The sequence below is a fragment of the Pleurodeles waltl genome, chromosome 1_2, assembly GCF_031143425.1.
Source record: "Pleurodeles waltl isolate 20211129_DDA chromosome 1_2, aPleWal1.hap1.20221129, whole genome shotgun sequence".
Taxonomy (NCBI): Eukaryota; Metazoa; Chordata; class Amphibia; order Caudata; family Salamandridae; genus Pleurodeles; species Pleurodeles waltl.
Genome location: NC_090437.1, coordinates 974,313,427 through 974,326,551, shown reverse-complemented (window position 1 = coordinate 974,326,551; position 13,125 = coordinate 974,313,427). Strand labels below are relative to the sequence as shown.

At 45.8% G+C, this 13,125-nt stretch overlaps 1 protein-coding gene across 6 annotated transcripts in view; it reads left to right on the top strand.

Moving 5' to 3' along the window:
• The window catches only part of FIP1L1 (factor interacting with PAPOLA and CPSF1), a 510,903-nt gene that overhangs the window by 414,675 nt on the left and 83,103 nt on the right, over positions 1–13,125 (top strand). The gene's annotated exons all lie outside the window — the stretch shown is intronic.

Here is a 13,125-nt window from a genome sequence, read left to right as displayed (position 1 = left end):
TTTCACTTAGGTAACTTAGGAACTTTGAATCAGCAAAACAGCATGTACAGTTTTCACAAAAATGGCAATAAGCTATTTTAAAACTAGACAGTGCAATTTTCAACAGTTCCTGGGGGAGGTAAGTGTTTGTTAGTTTTGCAGGTAAGTAAACCCCCTACAGGGTTCAAAGTTGGGTCCAAGGTAGCCCACCATTGGGGGTTCAGGGCAACCCCAAAGTTACCACACCAACAGCTCAGGGCCGGTCAGGTGCAGAGGTCAAAGTGATGCCCAAAACACATAGGCTTCAATGGAGAAGGGGGTGCCCCGGTTCCAGTCTGCCAGCAGGTAGGTACCCGCGTCTTCGGAGGGCAGACCAGGGGGGTTTTCTAGGGCACCGGGGGGGACACAAGTCAGCACAAAAAGTACACCCTCAGCGGCACGGGGGCGGCCGGGTGCAGAGTGCAAACAGGCGTCTGGTTTGCAATGGAGTTCAATTGGAGACCCAGGGGTCTCTTCAGCGAAGCAGGCAGGCAAGGGGGGGGCTTTTCGGGGTAGCCACCACCTGGGCAAGGGAGAGGGCCACCTGGGGGTTGCTTCTGCACTGGAGGTCGGATCCTTCAGGTCCTGGGGGCTGCGGGTGCAGTGTCTTTACCAGGCGTCGGGTTCTTAGAAGCAGGCAGTCGCGGTCAGGGGGAGCCTCTGGATTCCCTCTGCAGGCGTCACTGGGGGGCTCGGGGGGTCAACTCTGGCTACTCACAGGGTCGCAGTCGCCGGGGAGTCCTCCCTGTAGTGTTGTTTCTCCACAGGTCGAGCCGGGGGCGTTGGGTGCAGAGTGCAAAGTCTCACGCTTCCAGCGGGAAACGTGGAGTCCTTTTAAAGTTGTTTCTTTGTTGCAAAGTTGTTTCTTCTTTGGAGCAGAGCCGCTTTCCTTTGGAGTTCTTGGTCCTTTTAGATGCAGGGTAGTCCTCTGAGGCTTCAGAGGTCGCTGGACCCTGGGGAACGCGTCGCTGTTGCAGTTTTTCTTGAAGTGGGGAGACAGGCCGGTAGGGCTGGGGCCAAAGCAGTTGGTGTCTCCGTCTTCTCTGCAGGGCTTTCAGGTCAGCAGTCCTTCGTCTTCAGGTTGCAGGAATCTATCTTGCTAGGTTCTGGGGGCCCCTAAATACTCAATTTAGGGGGGTGTTTAGGTCTGGGGGGGTTAGTAGCCAGTGGCTACTAGCCCTGAGGGTGGCTACACCCTCTTTGTGCCTCCTCTCTGAGGGGAGGGGGGCACATCCCTAATCCTATTGGGGGAGTCCTTCATCTGCAAGGTGGATGATTTCTAAAAGTCAGAGTAACCTCAGCTCAAGACACCTTAGGGGCTGTCCTGACTGGCCAGTGACTCCTCCTTGTTTTTCTCATGATCTCCTCCGGCCTTGCCGCCAAAAGTGGGGCCGTGGCCGGAGGGGGCGGGCATCCCCACTAGCTGGAGTGCCATGGGGCGCTGTAACAAAGGGGGTGAGCCTTTGAGGCTCACCGCCAGGTGTTACAGTTCCTGCAGGGGGAGGTGAGAAGCACCTCCACCCAGTACAGGCTTTGTTACTAGCCACAGAGTGACAAAGGCACTCTCCCCATGTGGCCAGCAACATGTCTGGTGTGTGGCAGGCTGGTAAAACTAGTCAGCCCACACTGAAAGTCGGGTATGTTTTCAGGGGACATCTCTAAGATGCCCTCTGGGGTGTATTTCACAATAAAATGTACACTGGCATCAGTGTGCATTTATTGTGCTGAGAAGTTTGATAGACTCCCAGACCATATACTCTTATGGCTACCCTGCACTTACAATATCTAAGGTTTTGCTTAGACACTGTAGGGGCATAGTGCTCATGCACCTATGCCCTCACCTATGGTATAGTACACCCTGCCTTAGGGCTGTAAGGCCTGCTAGAGGGGTGACTTATCTATGCCATAGGCAGTGTGAGGTTGGCATGGCACCCTGAGGGGAGTGCCATGTTGACTTAGTCGTTTTCTCCCCACCAGCACACACAAGCTGACAAGCAGTGTGTCTTTGCTGAATGAGGGGTCCCCAGGGTGGCATAAGACATGCTGCAGCCCTTAGAGACCTTCCCTGGCATCAGGGCCCTTGGTACCAGGAGTACCAGTTACCAGGGACTTACCTGGATGCCAGGGTGTGCCAATTGTGGAAACAAAGGTACAGGTTAGGGAAAGAACACTGGTGCTGGGGCCTGGTTAGCAGGCCTCGGCACACTTTCAAATCATAACTTGGCATCAGCAAAGGCAAAAAGTCAGGGGGTAACCATGCCAAGGAGGCATTGCCTTACAATATCCTTTTACCACTAAAAACAACAAAACGGGACAAAATGAAACAAGTATTTTGAATGAATGCAGAACTAAAAAAGATAAAATAACGCATATGGCTCAAAACAAGTACCAATCAAGACAAACTTCATCTACACAAACTTAACAGAATACAGAAGTCAACAATCAAAAAAGCTAAAACTTACTATTTAAACAGAATCCAAAATGCTAAGTCTGCATTTGAAGAATTGTATAAAATTCTCACTGCATTTTATAAGCCTAAATGCATAGAAGGAATGCATCTCATTTTTTAGGAAACTACTGAAAAAAACTGACTTATCATTACACATCCAAAGCAGACATGTTGGGCTCCTATTTAAAACAAAGGAAGCTACCAGCATCGACCTGTTTCCAATAATCCAGCCTCTACATGCCTTCAAACAACTATCAGAAACTAAATGTTCGATGGCATGTGTGGCTGTAGATGTATACATGCTCTGCATACTCCTGCCGTCTAGTGTTGGGTTTGAAGTGTTGCAAGTTGTTTTTCTTTGACGAAGCATTTTTGAGTAACAGAATCGAATGGTGACTCCTTCTTAGTGATACTGCTCATGGGCATCAACTCCTTTGTTAGATTTTCTCTCCGCCATCGGGTTCAGACGTGTGTGTCTTCGCTCCATCCTATGACTCCCTCCAGTTCAAAACTTTCCTTCCATCTTCCCTTGGACAGTATTGTTTTCTCAATTGCATATTTCAATCTTCGTGTTCGTCTGGACTCGTCGGTCCGAGTACCAACCTCGCTCCCTCTGGGGCGACCTCACCCGTTTCGGGCCTACCTCACCACGCTGCACCGAACATTATGCTGAGCTCTTAGAATGGACGCCATTTTGTTTCTGTCCTCTGTGCCATTCGAAATTCCCCCACACCGACCAACATCTGGTGTGTAACTTATGCCTCTCCTCTGATTGCCAGGAAGCTACCTGCAAATTCTTATGGTCAAAGAAGACCCTTTGGGACCGAAGAGGTCGCTGCTTGGGACGCTCACCTTCAAGGCCTTTGGAATCTCAATCACCAATCCCTGCATATCAATTACCTCGTGCTTCAGGCAGTAATTCTATCCCTGAAAGAATTTCTGCCTCACCTCTCTCACAAGATTGTCCTGGTCCGCACGGACAACATGACTGCCATGTATTATCTACAGAAACAAGGAGGGACACGGTCGTGCTAATTGTCACAACTCCCTCAGACAATATAGAAGTGGGCTCTCCACCACCACATTCACCTGATGGCAGAGTATTTTCCAGGTCCCGACTTTCTGGATCTATTGGTGACGCTGTAGCAGATCGAAGTTGTTAGGTAGGCCATACTGTGCATCTTCAGCATGCTTCCAGTTCCCTCTTGGCCGCCTTCGGGACCCAAGGATCCCCGGGGGTTCCAGTCCGGTTACCTCCCGCAGATCCGCCCTCCGTTCCATCTGTGCCCCTTGAATCTGCTTTGGATTACGCACTGGTGTCCGCAGCAACTTCAGTTCTGGTGCTGAAATCTGCACCAGTCCCGTTGACGCCGCCACCACCAATGACATTGGAGGAGGATACAGAAATTATTGTGCTGCACAATTCCAAAACAAAGCAGTCACAAGCTCAACCAAGGTTGCTCTCCAATCCTCACACAGTGCAGTCAGTCATCAACACCTCTGTTTCGAAAACAATACGATTGCTGCACTAACTCGCACAGACATTGCTTTTTTGATTCCTACTCCCACCAGAATGAGATGAATTTGCCACACCCTTTGATAAGGATAACTGGGATGTGAACCTGCAGAATTGTAGTGGAATGGATCCCTCACCCGAATCAGCATCTGAGGAAAGTGCATCCTTTGCCACAGTCAATAGGTGAGCTGCTAAAGTCTTTAACCTCATCTCCAAACCATTGCGGTAAAAGCTAATGTCTTTACTTATGTCCTTTATACTAGGCTCTGTGCTAGGATGCTCTGCTTCTTTGGAACTGGCTGGGTCATTCTGATGACATGCTGGTAGTGAGGCACCTTGAACAGCAGGATAGACTATATCAGCAGGCAACACCTAGCGGATCATGACTGGCAGCTACACCCAGAGCTAGCTCAGCATGTCTTCCCACAGTAGGGAGAAACCTGGCTGTCTCTTCATCACCACTGTAAACAACAGTTCCCAAGAAGGCTCTCTTTGAGACCCATTCTACCTCTCCTTCCCTGAGTTCTGAAAAAGAACAGGAAAGACCGGGCTCAAGTCATCTTAGTGGGTCGAGATTGGGGCAGGAGAGTGTGGTACCCAGATCGTCTGGGCTTGAACATCTGTTCTTCAGTCAGGGTCCAACTTCAGGAAAATCTGTTGCAGCAGGAGGGCAGGGTCTTGCAACTGCCCTCCTTAAAGCAGGCTTAAACCTCCATGTAGGCAAATTGAGCGGAAGCAGTGGGTTCCCTTGACTTTCCTTCTGAAGTTGTAGAGGTGATCTTGGCAGCCAGGCACCCTTCCATGAAATGTGTGCACGCAGGGCACTGGAATAAGTTTGTGGGTTGGTGCCATGCTCGCCAGACAGACCTGTTGTAAGCCAAACTGTTGGTTATTTTGTTCATGTTGTTGTGGGCCCACCTGGGATTTGCAGTGGGCACCGTTAAAGATTACTGATCGACCCTCTTAGTCTTTTTACATTTGTCAGACCCGCTGTCCTTGTTCATATGACCTGCTGTGATCAGATTTCTCAAAGGTTTGCAACATACGTTTTCGCCAAAGCCCTTTGTGATGCCACAGTTGTACACCTTTCGCAACAATGCACCGACTTCCATTACACTACACCTCTTGACTTTGAAACTGTCTTTCTGGTCACGAGCACATCAGCGCAGTGCAAGCGACCTTCAGGCCCTTTGGTCTAGCTCACTTATACCACCTTTTTCTGACAAACTGCTGTTACGATCTGTGGTTGCATTCTTGACGAAGGCAGTGATGCCTTTTCTTGTCTGACAAGCTATCACTCTTCTGTCATTCTTTACTTCAACTCATCCCTCAAAATGGGAAGAGAGACTTCATTGCGTGCACCTCAAAAGAGAGCTGACCATTTACATTAATCGTACCAGGGACCATTGGTTGGACGATCAGCTCTTATTGAGGTTCCCTAGAGCAAAGAAAGGCAGTGTAGAAGCAGAATTTATCTTGATGGATAGTCCTCTGTATTAATATCTAATATATATTGGCTAAGAAGCAGCCTCTAGAAGGTCTGAGGGCTCATTCCACTCGTACCAAGGCTGCTACCACTGCTCTGGCACACTGAGTGCCTGTCGTAGCTATCAGTCAGGCTGCTACACTGTCACACATTTACAAAGCACTACTTCGACAGTCAGGTCTGTCGAGATGGTCATTTTGCCTGTTTGGTCCTGCAAGACATTTCTTTTTATCTGAGCCAACTCAACACCCCACCAGCGTGAGAGGTATTACTTTGTATCCGTTCAAAAGGTGAGGAATATGCAAATAGAAGCACCCATCAGATGCACAATTATATGACTTCTGTAGCAATTTCTGGTGGATACTCTATATATCAGTAGATTCCTTACTGTCCTCTCACATCACATTCCCAGTCTGTGAAATGGTCTTCTTTTCCATTTAAAATGTACATATTTAGGAATCTGCTCACTGGTCCTTTTAATCTGCTGATGGGCTCTGCGTCTGAGGGTGCGGAAAAGCTTATGAAAGAAACTGACAGCGCGCATGGGTGGCACTAATATGTGGTTTGTCACTTGCGGAGTGAAACTAAGTCAGTGCAGAACCACACAAGGCCACCTATCAGCGTGCAAGAGCCCTGCTTTTTGAGTGTCCGTATTCAGGTGAGGAATCTACAGTTAGAGCATCCACCAGTCCGAGCCTTACCAAAAATAACGAACTTGTTAGTTTGAACATGCGCATAGTCCATTGTCAATAACTGACTTAGTAACTACAGACCCATAGGAGTGACAGCATCACAATGATGCAAAATGTTAAAAAGTGCAAAGCACATTTTAGCGGGAACCAAGAACGAACTTAAAGAAATAATGAATGCACAACTTCCAGTGGGCAGTAAAGGATTTGATTGGGCTTTCAAACCCTAATGCTAAGGCTTACAGAGCAGACCACTTAAGTTCTTTTGTCTAGAGGTGCACTTGCTTCACAAAGCTGAGTCTCTCTGAAAAGCCAGTCCCTATTGGGAAAGACATGGATCCAGAAACCTGAAGGAGAAAATGGAAGCATATCACCTTGAAGGCTACATAACTGAAGACTTTACCACTGTTTTGGTGAGATGGAGGAGGTCAAAATGAAAATAAAACCGAACAGTTTTGTAGGGTGCAGTCGAAAAAATGCCACATTCCTAGGCAATGTATTGCTCCAAATACATTCTTTCTGTTAAATAAGTGTGCTTAGATGTTTCCAAAAACAGTAAGAACTTTCCTTCCATGGATTGAGCATACTCCTAATTCAGTATCTTTTGTAGTTTGTACTTGTGAAATGAAGCCAGGCATGAACCACTTTGCTTAGGAAGTTGTATGATGTTGATGCACCTAGCCCTTCAGCATGTCTCACTCTCTAGCTAGAAATAAAGCCTACCTCATCTCGACTTCACAAGATGTTGCACAAGTCCTACAACTTCACTTGAGTGATAAGGAAATTAGACTGATTATAAAGACAAGATAATGAGAGTCATTATCGGAGAGAAGAACAAGATCAATGTTTTAATAGTGATGATCCCATTGACTGAATCACAGAAATGTAAACGGAAATCAAACCTTTCACTGAGATTTCATCCTTGAATGTATGCATGCACTACTCATTAGGTATTAAACCATACACAGAAGGCAAGCGTACTTGAACAGATGTTGAGTATGTTTTAAAAAAACATTAAATGTCTGCAGTCTAACAAAGCTAAAGCTCTGACTACAGAGCAGTTAACCCCATATACGAAAGGCTCTTCATCCTGATATGAAAGTTAGTTAATTTAATGGTAGTATAGCTGTATTTTTAACTGAAACTGTTATACTGTTTTCAAGGACCAGCTGTGCTAAACCCAAGGGTTGATTTGTTGCCTTTCCAGAAGACCATCACCTGTTTGATTTCACAAAATGTCAGCAAGAATATTAATAGAACTCTAAGGGATGATTACAGATCAGGGCATTTGTACCATGCAAGATCTGCTGCACTAGTTGCAGGCTACCCTAAGATAAATTGTAAGTGAATGGACAAGTACAGAATTAGGGGAAAAAGTAGCATTTCAATGGACAGCAAATGACTCTAAAAGGAGAACTAGTGTTGCTTTGGCACATCAGGTCAGTGCATCGGAACCCAGTCATCAAAATTATGATGGATTTCTGGGGGGAAAAATGGACCTGGGAGTTTTTACCTAAATTCTTCCTCACCAATTTAAACCTAGAATTTATATTGGCAAAGAGGGGGGAATCATTTAAAGGCTGTAGAAAGAGAGGGTGCAGATGTGTAGCCATTTGATCCCTTCCAGCCAGATGTTATTCATCTTGCATGAGAGATTCTGGAAGACGCAAGCAGAAAGGATTTGATGATTTTAATAAAGGATTTGATGATTTTAATACAATTAGAAATGGGGCCTGTAAGACTCTTGAACCCATTTGTGAGCCTGCTACAGAACGTAGCAGGCACTGATCTCTTAAAATGTTCAAGTTCTGATATATGCAGAGTATCGCTTACATACCCAACTAAAAGGATTTAAAAACTGGAACACAGTCTACTGAAGGACATTCCTTCTTACTACTAGTACTGAGAGACAAACGATTTGTAAATGCAGCAGTTAGTTAACGGAGGTGTAATATGAGTAACTAGAAATTGTTGCCTCTAAGAGTTTTAAATGAAGATCAGAATAGGCAAGTGTAGAGATTACCCTCATTTTTATAATACTATGAGGAATAGAATTAGGTAGTTTCTATGGTGTTCATCAGTTTTGTTTTTCCGTTAGAACAATCCTTTATCTGGTCCCGAAATATCGATGGAGAAATATTAGTTACATTTTTAATTAAATGTTTTGAACAAATGAATCCTACTGACAGTACAGAGTAATGCAGAATGTTCATTTTCAATCAAAGAGCTTCTTTAAAAAAAAAAGTAGTTTGCATGTAGGTTCTACAGAATCCGACTTCTTGAAGATGCTAGGGATTAAACTTGTATCTTTTTACCAATCTAATATGTTTTACTCAACATCAAACTTGAGTAGCACAATACACTTGACGCTTCCCAACTAATAACCACATTTGCTCATGCACGAGCCCTTACAATAGAACTGTTGCGTCCTGTCATTTAGCAAGAACAGCAGCATTTTTCTTTTGAATCATTTTATCTCTGCCATATGCTTTGAAATACACCTAACACAAAGTGCAAGAAAAACCACGGGAATGAGGCATTTTTAATAAAGACAGACTGGCAGGGCGACCGCCTCCCATCACGACATGATGGACACTGTGTCCGGTCCTGATGTTTCATGTGATGACCTAATGCGTTCTTGGTGTTGTAGTCTTGCTTTGTCTTCACTCAACTACTTTGGACAAAACAACTGAAAACAGTTATTTGCAGGTGAAACGTTCCGGATTGTAGGCACCGTCTGTAGTGGCCTGAATTAAGGTGGTCACCATACAGGTTTGTGAGCAATTCGCTCTGGAATGCATGCTAAAGCATTTTTGCTCTGTGTGGCATGTCTACCATAATTGTGCAGTGCGTATGTCCACGAGAGTCACTCCCAGCAAAAAGTGCTGATATACCGCCATCTATCTTGGTGAAATGAGCGACTTTGACCTCCTCAATGTCAGGAAAATCCCTAGGTACATAAAGCCTTTCTCCTCACTGATCAGGTGGGGGAGGAGTAGGGACATGTCGATCCCAGCATGTAAGAGAGTATGGATTTACTCACCAATTTATGTGGTATCCACAGTGGCTTCCATATTCCTCAAAAAATTGAAAAATCAGGATGAGTCATGGATGCCCTTGGTATATAGAAGAGGATGTCATCGGCGTACAGTGATATTTTGTCTTCATCCCCATCCAGTCCTACTCTACGGAAGCTGCCAACCCCAGGATGATTTCGTATAATACATGCCAATGACTATGGTGAGGGCAAAGAGAAGAGAGGAAGGGCATCCCTACCTTGTAGGAAAGTCATAAGACACTTTCCCATTAACTCGAACTGTGGCTACCGGGGATTGATACAACTCCACCCATTTCCTGTACTTATGTCCAAACCCATATTTCACCAAGGTTTGTTGTAGGAAAGGCTGGTGTACTGCATCAAATGTCTTTTCTGCATCCAATGCAAGAAGGACATGAGGTTCTTGTCTATCACAGATTTAATTGTCAGTTATGTGTCCTTTTGAGGTTATATCAGGTAGAACGGCGGGGCATGAAGCCCGATTGGTCTGTATAAATAAGTGGAGATATAACCTTTAACAGTCTAGAGGCCTAAACCGTTGCCAGAATTTTAACTTCCATGTTAAGTAAAGATATCTATCAGTATGAATCACAGCAATCTTTGGGTTTTCCATTTTTATGTATCACCACTATGACTGCTCTGGGGGAAGGACACACATGTGGACCACCTCTAGAAACATATTCAGTCAGTGAGGGCTCAGTAACTTCCTATAACCTGGATTTCCTCTAATGTAAGCTCTCCAATAGGTGGACACTGGGGATCACAAGTAGGCTTCAGGCTGGGTCAAGGGGGTTGGCTCAGAGAAACCACAGGCTGGACAGTGAGGAGGACTGCCTGCTGCACTTTACTGCACCGGATGTCGGGTTCCCCAAAGCCAGGGGGGCTGCGGGGTACCTTTTGGCCGTGGGCGCCTGGTGCAGTGTGGACAGGACTCGCAAATCCGGGCGGTTCTGAAGTCCTTTGTTGGAGTTTCTTTTTGGACAGGGCCGCTGTCCACAGAAGCTCTTGGTCCCTTGGTGTGCAGGCAGTCCTTTTGAGGCTTTTAAGAGGTCGCTGGTCCTGCAGGATGCGTCGTCTTTTTGTAGCAGGGGCCTCAGAAGCTGGGGACAGATTGGTAGGGCTAGGGCCAAAGCAGTTGGTGTCTTGAGTCTTCTCTGCTGGCTGACGCTTAGCAGTCCTTCTTCTTTCTTATTGTTGTCTTCTTGAGGTCGCCAGGAATCTGACGGGCTAGGTTAAGGGGAGCCCTTAAATCCTAGATTTGAGGAACGTTACAGTGGACAGAGGGCAGAAGCCAATGGCTATTGTCCCTGAGGGTGACTACACCCTTCCGGTGCCCACTCCCTTTGGGGTGGGTGATGCGGACCTAACCCTATTGGTCCCTGCCCTCCCGAGATGGAGGATTTCTGCAGGGAGAGGGTCACTTCAGCTCTGGACACCTAAGGGGTGGTCCCAGCTGAAGTGATCACTCCTCCTTGTTTTTCCTTATTTTCCTGCCTGGCTTGATGCCAAAAGTGGGACTTTGTCCAGGGGGCCGGCATTTCCACTAGCTGGAGTGCCCTTGGGCACTCTAACAAGTGACCTGAGCCTTTGAGGGTTACCGCCAGGTGTTAAAGTTCCTGCAGGGGGGAGGTGTGAAGCACCTCCACCCAGTGCAGGCCTGCTTCTGGCCACAGAGAGCACAAAGGCTCTCACCTCATGTGGTCAGAAACTCATCTGGAAATGGCAGGCTGGTTAGTCCTGCACTAGAAGTTTGGCTAAAATACAGGGGGCATCTCTAAGATGACCTCTGGGTGCATCTTTCAATAAATCAAGCACTGACTGAAAAGTTTGATACCAAACTTCCCAGACTTCAGTGAAACCATCATGAAGCTGTGGAGTTCGTAATGACAAACTCCCAACCATTGTACTTTATATGGCCACACTGCACTTACAATGTCTAAGAATGGACTTAGGCACTGTAGGGGCATATGGCTCATGCATCTATGCCCTCAACTGTGGTATATAGTGCACCCTGCCTTACGCCTGTAAAGCCTGCTAGAGGGGTGACTTACCTATGCCACAGGCAGTTATTGTGGGCATGGCACCCTGAGAGGGGTGCCGTCTCGACTTTGTCTTTTTCTCCCTACCAGCACACACAAGCTACAGGGGCAGTGTGCATGTGCTTGGTGAAGGGTCCCCTGGGGTGGTATAATACATGCTGCAGCCCTTGGGGACCTTCCCTGGCATCAGGGCCCTTGGTACCAGGGGTACCAGTTACAATGGACTTACCTGTATGCCAGGGTGTGCCAATTGTGGAGTCAAAAGTACAGGTTAGGGAAAGAACACTGGTTAGCAGGCCTCAGCACACTTTCAATTCAAAACATAGCATCAGCAAAGGCAAAAAGTCAGGGGGTAACCATGCCAAGGAGGCATTTCCTTACAATGGACATCAGGAATTCCACTGAAGATCTTAATTTCAGTGACAATTCCGGATTCAGGTGGTAATAGGATTAACAACAAATTGGAATTCCAATTGATGTGGGAATATTTCACTCCAGATATTTGCCACAACAGCATTTCACCAGCTATAAACTGGTGAATTTCTCGGATAGGAATCTGATCAAAACAAGGAATTGCCAAGGAGTAGGGAGCAGAAACACTGACTCTCATAGTAATTGCCAATTGATGATTGGAGTAAATTCAGCTCTCAGGAGGAAATATGGCAAGTGAATGTAAAGTGTTTCTTGCTTTCTGTTGTTAGCATTTTAGCTCCAACCAGGACTTGAACGGTTGATCTGGTATCAGGGTGAGGACTGTATGGTTTAGTTTCCCAAGTAGCTGGGAGTTAACATGAGACAGATGTAGTCAGTTTAGCTGCATGATCTAGATTGAAAGTTGGTCTGTAAGAAAGCAAAGAGAATTGGTATGAGGCACTAGAATGGGTAGTAACCCTTGAGGGTTTAGAGAGTCTAGCTACTTGTCTTTAGATGGTGGAGAATCATTGGACTACAGAACAAAGTTAGTTTTGTTTGGATTTAATTTCAGGGAGGGGGAGAGCATATAATTGGTTGTCTTTTCAAGGAAAATCTTCAGGTTACCCATGCTGGCTTGGTTGAGGACCCCTAGGTAGCATTGTATATCATTAACATTTTGATTTATAAAGATCCTCTTGTCTTGCATTACCATGGCCAGGATACAATTTAAAAGTTAGAGTTAAGGAGATATAGTGAGAGGATAGAACCTTGAGGGGCATCACTTTTGGCTGGGATTGTGGGTGACTTAATCAAGTTCAGTTTAACTGACTTTGATCTTGGGTTTGAGAGGGATTGGGTCCAATTCAGGATTCTGTGCTTTTAAATTGAATTCTTGAGGATAAAATGTGTATGTTTTGCTGGTGGTTAAGGGTGCTGAAATCTGCTGAGAGATCAAGCAGTACCAACAGTTATGTATCCCCATCATCAAGGGTTTTTAGTGTGTCATCCAGTACCTGAATTGAGGCTGTCGCTGTACTGTGTTTGGAACGGGTCCAGGCGCAAATTATTGAAGAGGTTTGTTATTGGAGATGGGGGTGTTAGGTTGTGAGGCAGCTACTTTCTAAATAACGTTTCCAAGCAACAGAAGATGGTGTAAGATGTTGTAGGTTGCTGGGATGAAGATTTGACATTCTGATTATTGGGGCTATCTGACTGGTTTTGAGAGAAGAAGGAAAGTGTTCTTCATCAACAGCTCAGCTAATGCATCATCATGTGTTTGATCACATATTTGACCATACATAACTTAGCTTCATTTAATTTAAAGTCCTGTTAACTTCTTTTCAGTGTTCATAATCTTGATAATATAAGGGTGGTGATACGTCAGGCGATGCAGCTTTTGGACCAGTGGCTGCATGTCTGTAGCTCATTTGAAAACATCTCACACCTAAGCGAATTC